Source organism: Coenobita brevimanus, chromosome 94 (genome assembly GCF_032717465.1).
Source record: "Coenobita brevimanus isolate Jiangsu-jjx chromosome 94, ASM3271746v2, whole genome shotgun sequence".
Classification (NCBI taxonomy): domain Eukaryota; kingdom Metazoa; phylum Arthropoda; class Malacostraca; order Decapoda; family Coenobitidae; genus Coenobita; species Coenobita brevimanus.
In genome coordinates, this window is record NC_137047.1 from 3,271,165 (window position 1) to 3,284,586 (window position 13,422).

At 42.5% G+C, this 13,422-nt stretch overlaps 1 protein-coding gene across 1 annotated transcript in view; it reads right to left on the minus strand.

The window, feature by feature from the left end:
- Window positions 1-13,422, minus strand: part of LOC145412977 (uncharacterized) — a 71,616-nt gene that overhangs the window by 1,415 nt on the left and 56,779 nt on the right. The window lies entirely within an intron of this gene.

Genomic DNA, 13,422 nt, shown 5'->3' on the forward strand with positions numbered 1-13,422 from the left:
ACTTTCTCATCTCTTTAACTCTCGCGCTCCTCTCTCTCACACTCAACTTCATGTCATTCTCGATTTTCAGTTTCCACTTGAACCTGTCCTTATTATTCAACCTACATTACCTTCTCGAAATTTTCAGCTTTCACATAACAAACTACCATCCTTCAACCCTCTCCTCCCGTGGTTCTGCTTATATTCTTCAGTCTTCAACTCTTGCATCCACACCAACCCTCCTTCATCCATTAACCCTTGCACGGATATCAACCCCTTTTCATCCTTCAGCTCTTACACACATACCAACCCACCCTCAACGCTTGCACTCATACCATTCTTCATCCATTAACACATGCATCCATAATAACTCTCCTTCAACCTTTAACTCTTCCACCCATATCAACACTCCTTCACCCCTTAACTCTTGCACCCATACCAACCCACCTTTTCATCCCATAACTCTTGCAACCATACCAACTCTCCTTCATCTCTTAGCTCTTGCACCCATACCAATTCTCTTACATCCATCAACTCTTGAATTTTTAACAACATCTACTAAACGGTGAAGGTGTAAACTAGTAACCCCAGTTTATTGCAAGCAAGAGTAAACTTTTTTTTTTTCACCATCCCATTTAATCATAATTATGAAAATTTATGAGACTGCATTTTTTTTTTTATACCTTGTAACTTTATTTTTCATTCGAACTGCCACCAAAACCTACCTAAGCTATCCGAAGCAGCTGCAATAGAAAAAAAAAGAGGGGTGTTAGCATATATTTCAGAATGAATATTTAATATCATCACCATCATCATCACATTCATAACTCTACTTCCCAGGAAAAAAAAATGGCGGGTTAGATCCAGAAGATACGGAAAAAAAGATAATAAAAGAAGAATGAAATGGGCCACACATCCATTCACTCATTATTCAAGCCTTCGAAATTTTTGGCACCACCTCACAGGTAAAAAAAAAAAAAAAAATTCTTTTTCTCGTTTTAGACGAGCTTCACATACCCCTGCGAGATAAAACTAAGCCAACAGTTGCAGAAAAAAATAAAGAATAAATATATAAATAAAAATGTGTCAAGTGCATCTCCATACATACTTCATCCATCAGTTTCTCTCCTATGCTAATGCTTGTAGTTTTTAAGATTTCATACCTCGCCTATTCACCCATTCAAGTACACTATATATATCCCTATTTTTGACCCTTAAGCCATGAGTAATGAAAAACTGGCATGATGTCTAATAATGTCAAAGATAAATAATTAATACATCCGTGTAGTATCTCATGAAGTCGCTCAATTACTGTAATTTTGCAAACTTACGAGCACACCAGTGAAAATTTCAACTCATGCATTCCTATTTTCGTACCATCCTCATCTCACCTTCCCGCACCCCGTCACTTTCACACCTCGACCTGCCATTTTTTCATCCTCTTATTTACATACTGTTCTTCAGCTCTTTCATCCGCACCCGGCCTCTTAAGCTAATATTCTAAAGCCTTCAACCTCAAATTAACACAATGCTCTCTTCTTCCACACCCACATCAGCCAGCTAGACACACACACACACACACACACACACACACACACACACACACACACACACACACACACATCTCGTAGCAGTGTAACCCCCTCTGGCCCCACACCAGCACACCGTCCATCAAAATTCCACCTAACCTCGTCATCTCCATCACAATAACCAGTCATTATGTGGCAGTCGCATCACCTCACCTCCCTTCCCTGCCACCGCTACCTACTTCCTCGCTCCTTCTTGCTGTACATGTCATACTTAGCTTTTTTTTTCTTTTTTTTTAATTCTTTTCAGTGTCAGATTTTCTTTAGTTCCGTGCTGGCTTTTTGTTAATTTTTTGTATGGTATATGCTGGTCTCATATTTTTGTTCTAATGTAGTGTTAGTTAAAGTGTTAGTTTGTGTTATTTTTTGTAAGCTTACTGTTAGCTTTGTGTTTATTTACAGACGGTTTAGTGTTAATTTTGTGCTAATTTTGTTTTTTTTTTCCTGTTAGTTGCATTTCACTTTGGTGTTCAGTTTTAGATTTGCAATTTTTGTGTTGGTTCATTTTTAATTTTGTCCTAGATCTGTGCTGATTTAGTGGCAGTTCAGAATTAGATTAGAGCGAGTTCAGTGTTATTTTTACGCAAGTTTATCGTAGTTTACTATTTCTACAGAGCTGGGTTACTATTAGACTGACACTAGTTTTATTTTTTTTATTTATTTTTTTTTAGTGCTAGTTTAAGGCTAATTTTAAATGGAGGAGTTTGCAGGACTTCTTTGCATGCGTTCTGAAATCTGACAGGTAAGTATAAACAGTGTTGTGGTAAGGTATGACCGTGTTGTTTTGCCTGCGTCCTCTCTCTCTCTCTCTATCTCTCTCCCTCTCTCTCTCTCTCTCCATTATACGTACACACAAAAGAGACCATGTCGGGGCAGTGAAACAAGACTAACACATACATACACACACACACACACACACACACACACACACACACACACACACACACACACACTTCAAAACCATACACTCCACCATTATGACTTTGCTAACTAAGGCTGAGAATTATACGCAAGGACACCCTCATCTCAAGGACATAGAATTCCGTTTTATTCTTACCATCTCCAAACGATTCTATTCAGTTTGAGAAATATTATTTAAATGGAAGGGGTACATACATAGCTTTCTTTAATATGATATTCCCTTCAGCCAGAGGATGTCGTTCGTATTATATCTCAAGTGCTGCAAAGCGAGACTCTTAAGATTCCTTTCCCTGTCCTTCCCGCAAAGCTAAATCTTACCTACGACAGAGAAATGACTAAGCTTGTGAGCCAACATTCACTGCATTTTCTTTCTGCAAATGTGGCCTGCTCTTAGTGTGACACCGATAGACTGTAGATCCTCAGTAACTTCTTCACTACTATGTCTTTCTTTTACACATCCTGCAGCCCCCAGACGGTTCAATCGTATTAAATAAATCTAATACCATTTCCTTTAACTCCTTGAGTTCGATTGCATCTTCGACAAACCATCTTACCAAATTAAGCCCAGGATATGGAATATAATGCGCGTAAGAGTTCATGATGTGAGCGCTGTGGTGGTGGAGTGGACAGGGTGATATAGGCAGGGGAGCTGTGTGGTTGCGGTTTCGTGCAGGCTATTAGAGGGAACAAACTGTGGATATAAATTCGATATCACTATTGTCTTCCACGTTCCCCACCGGCAAGTAATAAAAATGCCTCCATTAATACTATACCACCAAGTCAAGCGCGAGGGATGCCAGCGATCAACCCTCAATTGGTATTTTGTAATGGAATAATTGACCTCGGAAACGGATTTCCTAGCGTAGACGTACAGATGGTTGCATAAACACAAATTTGTAATATGGCACGATGTTATATGATGCTAATACTATCTGTTTTAAAAAGATGCATGGCTGAAGTCAGATCCTGTGAGCGACAGACTGATAAACATAAGATACCCAGAGTCTGTAACCTTTCTTCACCAGTCACGCTCTATGTTATGAGACACAGAACAATGACCGCTTCTTATGTTTAAATTGAATGCTACAGAGGCACGTTCGTGGCTAATGTCCCCTATAATATACCCAGGAACTGCCATGTAACCCCGGCTGTATGTCATGTGAGGAGTGGCAGAGTGAGTGGAGCCGTAGAGTCATTAGTGTTGGACAAGAGACATCCATCTCCTCTACAGATACTACCAACCAGACGCACCTGGACCTCTCGTACTGTACCTCCAGGGCCCATGAACAACAACAACAACAACTACCTTTACTGTGTGTGTGTGTGTGTGTGTGTGTGTGTGTGTGTGTGTGTGTGTGTGTGTGTGTGTGTGTGTGTGTGTGTGTGTGTGTGTGTGTGTGTGTGTGTGTGTGTGTGCGCGCGCGCTTTCCTTCCAGCTTGTGTCATCAACCTGTTTCACTCTCTTTACCATCAATTTCCTGCATTATTTACTACCACACTTCGAGGTAATATTTTATTCAGGAACTCCTTGCGCAGTTCACAGAGTACACAATAACAATGCACGAAAGGCACCTTGGAGTAACAAAGTTATAAGTAACAAGAGATTAAATGTTACGATAGGCTACATGTTTCAGAGGCGAACATCAGAACACTAATATGTGCCCATCTCTCTCGCATATTATTTCTGGTGAGATAGGTTGTACTGATAAATGAGCTATCAAATGTGACCACGGTTTACTCACATATGGTTGCCTCCACTGGTGCCACACTCATACTCGTTTGAAATTCCTCCTCTCCGTCATTCCATTCTGTTCTTTCAGGCCCACTTCTTTTCTCCCTGACCCTCCTACTCTGTTTAAAAGATCCCACTCCTCCCCTCCGCTCCGCCCAGCCCTTCTCCCCCTCCCTCGCCGTGCACTACCGTCCCTCCCCAGTGTTGTCTCCATCAATATGCGTCGGGGCCATTCTTCTCACTACCGCGGCATAAAGCATCCACTAGCAGGCAAATGACACAACAACTCCGCTTCACTGAAATGTACCGCAGTATAGTTGTGAACGTAAAATCTTTTGTTCCAGTACCACTAGGTCATCTTATGGGCCGTTATCTATTTCTTGCCAATACTGAACAGTATGAAAAAAAAAAAAAAATACCGATTAGTTTGATCATCATCATCATCATCATCATCATCCCTGTCCTACTTCTCACTTACAAAATATGGCAAAGAAAGACATGAGCTCTGACAACTCTGAAATATTCTTGACAAAAGCGTAAGCGATAACTGCAATGTTGACACCGTGACAAAAGATACCAATATAATAACTTTCAGAGACGTTACTTACGTGAAAGAAAATTCGTCAGTACTCTCATTTGTCTTCAGAAAGTTTAGATATAATAAGCATTCTGACCTGAAGATTCTTTAAAGGACTCAGGTTGATCCTCCAGCACACGACAAAAGGCTCCGGCGGCCATCAGTCAGCCTTAAGTCGGAGCCACATTAACACGTTATATATCACTCCAAGCTGAATTAAACCAACGGTGCATAAATACCCTATAAAAATCTGAATATTATTATCGAGGTGCGAGAGGCCAGGACCCCGCCGCGGCCTCCCTTTCCCTTCAAGCGCTGACCCTGGCTATGGACGACTGGCCGGCACTGTACGCCTGGAACATGGTGGCCACAAAAACTTCGCTGATCGTCTTGACTAACGATATGTGAACATTGGGCGGAGTCTACCTATCGTGGGCAGGTAGAAAATGAAGAAGGAGGAGCGAGATGACAGCCACAGATGATGTAATGGCGGATGGGCTTTGTTCTCTCGGGGGAGTGGCGGGAAAACGGGCTTAGCTGGCGTTCGAATGCATGTGTGCTGACTGCGACCGTGTCCTGCCATCCTGTTCCTTAATTTGATTTATATTCCACATGCCACATGAACCGAAATGCAAAGTGGTTGATTTACGCCTTCCCTAACAGCAGAAACTACGCCTCCCACCTCCAGCTTATTAGGCAGGCCGGGTCGGTGGTTGGGAGGGAGCAGGTGTCGGGATGAGGGACGGAGCCTGTTGAGAGCACGGCTGATGGATATCGCGGCCGCCACCCGCCTCAAGAACGGCGTTCGTGATAATGCCTCGGCGCTGACGTCAGGGACTTTATCAGCGAGGGACATGTTGGGAACTAAGAAGCTACATTGGATTCTGATGGACTCCGAAACTTGATGACTGAGGCAGGAACATATGAGCTCTCCCACTCTGTGGCGTCCCCTCTCCTCAAACCTTGTGTACCTTCCATCTTCTGTGGACGTGCTTCCTCCTCCTCTCCTTTCTCGAGATATCTCACGGCTATACATCTTCATAACGACCGTGGAGAGCGAGCGATCAGCGGTAAACACGAACTCAGCTCTAGAGTACGACCATTGAAAGTTATTGTTGGCTAAACACTCCTCCAAAGAAAAGTATCCATGATATGTATAATCACTCTTGTTACTGTCCTAACATAGAACTCTGTATTTCTTAAATCAAACATTACTCTGCCACTAAGATCATAATATCAGAATGTCTGAAATTCCAAAGTAGTTAAACTGGAACCTAACTTAAGCAATATGTAAACATCTGTCTGCCGGTTTAGGTAAAATGACATCTCAACTCGGCCTCATTGTGTCCACGTTGCCAAACCACAGAAGCCACCTGCGAGCAACGCAAGATTTATTATAGATAAGGAGATGTTATCTCACGCCACGTAACCGGAGGAGGCGAGGCGAGGCGCAACCGACAGGCATCTTGAGCACTTGCAGGTACCGAGACTCAAATTACGGCAATAAAGATAATGTGGATGGGCCGGAATGGGGAGGTCTGGCGAAGCTTTATAGTGAGAAATAACACCTCGCGCGTCCTGAGGACTGGATTGGTTGTGGGTGATCGGGTGTATGGACGGTGTGGCTGGCTCCCAAACACGTCAACTCGGCCCTGCCTCACACTGGGTACAATCGTGGGACAACCTGGCAATCAAGGGAGCCTCGTCCGCCACAGCCAGATACATAACTCTCCCCTAGTTTTTCTACGTACGTTGACATTTTGGATATACCTTTTAAAAACTCTCTCTCTATCAACTATGGAATTTTATTTTGGTGGATGGTGGGTTCGTACAGGAGGTATTTTTACCGTTCCTATAATGTGATTTATTCAATGGCTGCTTTGTTGCACACCTTTCATTGACCACATACTGTTTACCAGACTCTATCCTCCGACACAGACCATACGATATGCAGTGATCGTAAAGGTCTCGTCATGCTCTCATCAAATTGACAAAGAAATGAAATTATTAGGACGGCCACAAGCAATAACGCAGTTGATGGTGTCTGGATCTCTCTATAACCCTCCCCTCTCCCCTTCTTACACACTCCACCGAGCAATATATTAACACAAAATCGATTACAAAATCAGTTTGAGAATGTTTGTGCGAAGAGCAGAGCAAGCTGGCTAAATCTTCCCTATAAATAAAAATTACTACAATGACGAAGGGTGAGACGAAAGATATTGAAAACAACCTTGTAATGGAATTCCGGTTTCTGTATAGGTATTTGAGAACAAAGGAAATCAACATGGTATCCGATCACATTTGTCCTGTTGGAACGGATACTAATTACAGGCAACAATTGCTAGGCAGGTTCATAATCAAAACTTTTATTGATAGCCTACTCATTTTTGCAAGATGATTTAGACCTTGTGGACCACTTTTCCTGCTGACAAAGATAAGACCATACGTGTGCAGAGTAACACGAAGTCCAGTGCTATACAGCGTTTCTGTTTTGGGTACTCGGAAGGTCAACCACCGTGAGATCGGGTTTCATGCCAAGGTGTAATTCCGAAGCTACATACCACTAATGATTCCATGTGTAGCGTCTCATTACCACTTTTTGCAGCTAGTATGAAGTGGGCTTTCTACTGGTGCATAGGTGAGTTGGTGGTTATTAGCGGAGTAATAATAATGCAGACACGTGTACCTGTCAGTGATTATGTATACATTAAAGCCCTGACTCCATCCCACTCCCACTCCCACCACTCCACCCTCCCTTCATAACTCTTTCCCTCCTACCCTCCCACACCATGACCCCCACAAGCACTCACTCCCAGCGCTGCTGACCAGCTACCGTGCACTTGTATCTTGCTCAGGTGTGAAAGGTGGGCTATGAGAAGATGGCTGAATAACTAACGTACTGTACACGCGATATGGCAATCTTGCATGGGTAAAGATAAAAGACTACTTTATATCGAAACATGAATATAGAAAATTTGTACAAATTTATAAGTACAGTACTGGGTAGAGAAGCCAGAATCAATAATGATATTTTTTTTTTCTATATTATGATAACAGGAAAATTCTCACTAACTGCTCTTTTCCGATAAGAGCGAACAATATCTATGGTAAATTGTAGAGTACGCGATCAGGAGAGAGAGAGAGAGACAGACAGACAGAGAGAGAGAGAGAGAGAGAGAATCACAGTGAGTTATTTGGATGACGTTTAAGAGAACAAATATATCAAGGACAGACTTGCTCTGACTATGTATACAGAAAAACTAATAACTAAAGGAAAGACTTACTTGATGGTGACTATGGAATAAATTATCGGAGAAACTTTTGCTTTGACGATGAATTCGAAGAAAAAAAAAAATCAGAGATACGCCCAGAAACGAGTTTCTTTGATGGTGCATACGAAAAAGAAAATACAGCAGGAAAAGCGTTTGTCATGGAGGAAACTAATAATACATTAATCAAGCAGTTGCTTTGATGATGTCAACGGGAGGAGTAGGCGTGAAAACATTAGACAAGAGTAAGGTATGCTGCAGATTTGACGAGGAATATATGCAGCAACAGGAACGGCGAGTATTTTGTTGTGGAACAGGGGGTCGGGGAGGTTGAAGGAAGGGGAATGAGGGGAAGATGGAGAATAGGGTTGGGGAAACAACAGAATGTGGGATATGAGGAGAACGAGGAATAGGAAGGTGCAGGAAAGTGAATGGGGAGATAGGAAGCAAGGGGAAAGGGGGCTGATGGGAGACAAATGGAGGGAGAGGTGGGAGAATTAAGGGGCACAGAATGATGAATGGAGATGGGGAAAAGGAAGGGCATAAGGGGATGGATGGAAAAAGAATGGAGGGGGAAGAAGGGAGAGAGGTAGGTGGAGAGGGAGGGGAATGAGTAAGAATGGAGGGGAGAGGAAGGGAAATGGGCAGGCTGAAGAGGAGGAGCAAGGAGAAGGGGAGGAAGGTGACTGGGAATGTGAAGGGGAAGAGGTGAGGGGGAGGAAGGGGAATAGGGGGCTTGAGGGGGTTAGAGAGGAAGGGTCACTACACGCCATTAGGTGGGGCCAATCCTGAGAGTGGGGCGGCCGCGTCAACACTATCACGCCAGCACCCGACATGCTTCTTACATTCAGCTAATCACTTCGCTATCTACCTATCGTCCGTTTAATTATGGATCCTTCCAGTGTATCGCAAGGCGGACCTGACCTGTTTTTCCTCCGTCTTTTTTTTTTTTCTGGCGCGGGGGGGGGGGAGTTGCTATATCAGGAAGGGGGGGTGAGCTTACGAGGGAAGGAGGAGGGGGAGGGATTCCATGGAGTAGAGAGCACAGACGGTTTAGGAAATGTCATAAAGACGGAGAGGTGTTTTTGGTGAGTTAGGAGACCATCACACGAAAGATAAGGCGAATCAAATAAGGTATGCCAAAAAATTCTGAGTAATGCTGAGGAAATGCTGATATTTTGAAAAGTACTGAATTGAGCCTAAAACAGTACGGTGTTAATGCTGAAAGACAGATTAATTAATAACATTCAAAATAGACAGTAAAAGAAGTAAAAGTCAATAATCCTTTTTCTGACATTCACGTAGGATAGGGAGATCCAAAACACGGCTCTTTGATCTCTCTGGTTCATGAATAAGGAGAAAAATGTAAAATCAGGCACTGCCCCCCCCCCCCCGCCTCCTATATGCCTCAGAGGAGATAAGAAGAAAAAAAAATCGAGGTATAACACAATGATGAGATTTAGGGCCGTACTGTAAGTGGTACTGGAGGCTTCACTACACCTCTTCATTAGAGATTTATTCTGCAAGTAAGACCTAAACATTATCTTTTATTAAATTTTTATCGTTTTTATATCGGTATGAATTGCATCATTAACATTCATGAGGATACTGAGGTGCAAAGTGCAGAATCAAACATTAAGGAAGAGGCGCAACGAAATCTTTGAAGTGGACAGCGGTGAGTGGAGACTGCTGTGAGGAGGCGTTAGGGCACGTGATAGTTATACTGTTTTTATGCCTGAATTGCCATGTGTCAATCCCGAAAGCTGAACTGTAACTAGAGACTATAATACTTGAATATGGTGCTGGTCACGAAAAAGTGCTATGGACACGATGCAGAGCCAAAACAGTCTTTTTCAACCACTGTGCTTTGTGTAGTAAACTATAAAAGGACGAAAATCTAGGCCAAATTAAGGTGAAAGAAGCACAGTTGTTTGACGAGTGGACTTTGGTGAAGTTAGGTTATGGTGTGTAGTGGATGTGGCGAGCCCTGAGGCAGAGAATAACCGGTGACTGTCCCTGATTAATCCAAGGCTAATTTATGGTAGGAGCAGTACTTTCTACTGGGGAGGAGATCGTGCCCTACCACCTTACTTTAGGAACCGTCTGGTAATAAGGATGTCATTTTACAGGCGAAAACTAACGGTCGTATGCTGAAAACTGATAAGGCAGAGATGTACGCAAGCCCCAACTTTCTGACGGTCATGTGCCAAACAGCTGTGAGCATCAGATAGTGTTAGTGTGGGTGCTACGTTACAAGGTATATTCCACAATGAGTTAGTGTTACCAGCCATGTTTTTCTCGCATCTAGGAGTGTACGGATGATTGCTAGAAATTGGGGATTTACTCACACGATCGCCAGCTTTGTTTTACGAGGTGAGAGTGGTGATGTGTGAAAGTACTGACGCATATAGTGAATTGTGAGTGATGATAGAAGTGTGGTGATATAAATGGTGATCTCTGAATATAATTATCTACGTAGTGATCTGTGAGAGTGATAATGAATGAGCAAAGATCTCAGTGAGAAAGGTCATCTCTGAGTGAAAGTGGTGATGTATATGAGTACTGATTTGTGAGAGTGGTGATCTGTGAGTGGTGATTTGAGTGTTATCTGTGAAAATGGTGATCTGTGAGAAGTATATTTGTTAATGGTGATTTGTGAAAATGGTGATCCGTGAGTGGTATTCTGCATGACGTTATCTGTCAGTGGTATTATGACCGATGATCTGTGAAAATTGTGATCTGTAAGAGTGATGAACTGCGATAGTGGTGATTTGTAAGACTGGTGACAGGACAGAGAAGATGTCGTGAAAAGGGCGAGGTCGTGAAAACCGAGTGTCATGTTGAGGTGGGTCGTTGGCAAGGGGCAACGTAATGAATGTAAATATCTGTAAATGATAGTCGAACTGGATCAGTGAGTGGAATTGTGGTATGTTCAGTATATTGTGCGTAGGATTCATGATGAGAGTCTGTCATCATGAGCACTAACTAGCTGAGACAGGATCAGTGACTGGGAGTTACTCTGAACACAGGTCGAGATGGGTGAGAGCAATACTGAGAAACTGAGGTAAATAATGTGTATAAATGAGGGCAGGGAGCCCGTGCGAAATATGAGGAGTAAGGGTCGAAGTGAGTGGGTAATATGTGAGTGTTATGATGATTATGACAGGATGAGTCTATTGAGCTAGAGTGGGCGAGTAAGTGAGTGGGTGACTGGAATAAGAGGGCCCGTGGGAGGGGAAGGAGGAATTTAAATGCATACAGCAAGAGATAAGACGAACAGACTAAGGAGAATAAGAGTTACACTGGAAAGTGGTCGTAATGAGTGAATGTTGGCCTGAGTGAGAGCCATGTCGATCAGCGGCCGTGATGAGTAGGACGCACATCAAGTAAGTGAAACAAGAGGGCCGTGAGGGGGATGGAGGGGAGTACAAGGGTGTGTGTGTGGAGGGGTGAGTGAATGCGCTGTGGGTGTTCCGTCACTGTTGTGGTCACAAACAATTCCTCTTTTTATGGGGCAGCAATTTCCTCACAGCATTTGCGGTAATGTCGTGTTGAGGGCCTTCCATGCGACTCCGGGGCCGTGGTCTCGTGGGTTTAGACGGCCCTTTTACATCTTTTCCTTACTAGATTGATCTCTTCTTTATTAGTTTATTTATGTATTTCCGTGGGTGAACACGGCTTTCTAGCACCTCTTCACTACCAGTTATTTTTATATTCTTGTAGTTTTAGAGAGTTCCCTAGCATCTTTTCCTTACTAAATCGTGACATCGAAAGCGTAACTACTGTGATCGAGTTCTTATCTTTGTATATATGTATGTATGGAAATCAAATCTGACGAAAATCTCATCCAACGGAGATCAAAATTAGTATAGGAATTTTTTGTGTGTGTGTTAATCAATTCCGGTGAGACCGTGCAAAATACAAACTCATAAATCAAGGTCAAAGTTTGAGCGCGGGGTAGCTATGCTTTCTGGGCACTTTTAATCCAGTTCAGTTTATATTCGAGAGGGCTTAGAATGCTCCCTAGTGCCTCTTTCTTACTATAAAGCAGTAGCTGTAGTTAGTTAGTATAAGGTGGCAGTAGGTATGAGGGAATAAAAAGAAGAAATCAATACGCTGAAGAGGTTGAGGAGTGTTATTTAAAACTGAATGCGCGAAGGTAAAGGCCAGGCCCCATTTTATGATCGTTCATTTTAAAACACTTGTGAGGTAAGGAAGTGGTTAGACTGCACTCCCCTTTACATAACGCAATCAGCAGCGAGGCAAAAAGGTCACACTTCTTTCATTTGCCATCATGTTTTTCAGTAACGACGTAAAAAAAAAAAAAAAAAAAATGGGGAGTTTGCTTTCCTCTCCGTAATCTCATGTTTTAATTCCTTTTCTACAATGATATTTTTTTTTTGCCTATTTTTCCTGTTACCTGACGATTTTATGCAGGTATAGGAAAGCCCCTGGTATGAAGGAGTAAGGAGTTAGTTGTGACCTACCCATAATTCCACTCTGACATGTATCTTTCCTAAGCCAAATAAAAACATAGGCAGAATGTAAGGATAAAAAATAAATAAAGTCTCCGAGATGAAGGTGATATGGCTTACGATGAACGCCTGTCAACAGCACGAGGGCCATTTTACCAGTCAATCAATTTATTCTAAATCTCCATCTTCACATGGAATACGACCTGTAATAGCCAATGTTGCCCCCAGGTACCAAATTCCACTACTAGGCGAGACGAACTGTATCTAAAAGTCTGACCGGTCCGATAAAATAATAATAATAATAATAATAATAATAATAAAAGTAATAATAATAATCTGTCTGCACTGTACATACTTGGCCAGGGAGGGAATCAGAAATATATTTGTAATCGAATACCTGTTGTAACTTTGATTTTTTTTTTGTCTGCAGGAGGAAGTAGCAGACACGGGAAATATCTGTAATCTCCTTTCCTTCACCTTCCTGCAGAAAACACACCTGTACTGCAAAACCTGTACGATAATTTTCCTCTCGAAAAAAAAAAAAAAAAAAAATGCTTTCGTGAGAGAGAGAGAGAGAGAGAGAGAGAGAGAGAGAGAGAGAGAGAGAGAGAGATGGGAAACTATTTTTTCTTCCCTCAGGTTAGCTAACATTTTCGTTTCGCTTCATTTCCCACAATCGCCAAACCCACAGACTGTCGCTTCAGCATACCTTCTTCGTCCTGGCTCCGTATTATCGACAACTTAGAAGGCTTTTTCATACAACTCAGCTACTTATCTTGAATATTACACCTCAGTACTCCTTTCCATGTTTATAGCCTCTTGATATCGACACCCACTGCATAAATAACTTATAAAGGACTATTAACGTGCCATATATACA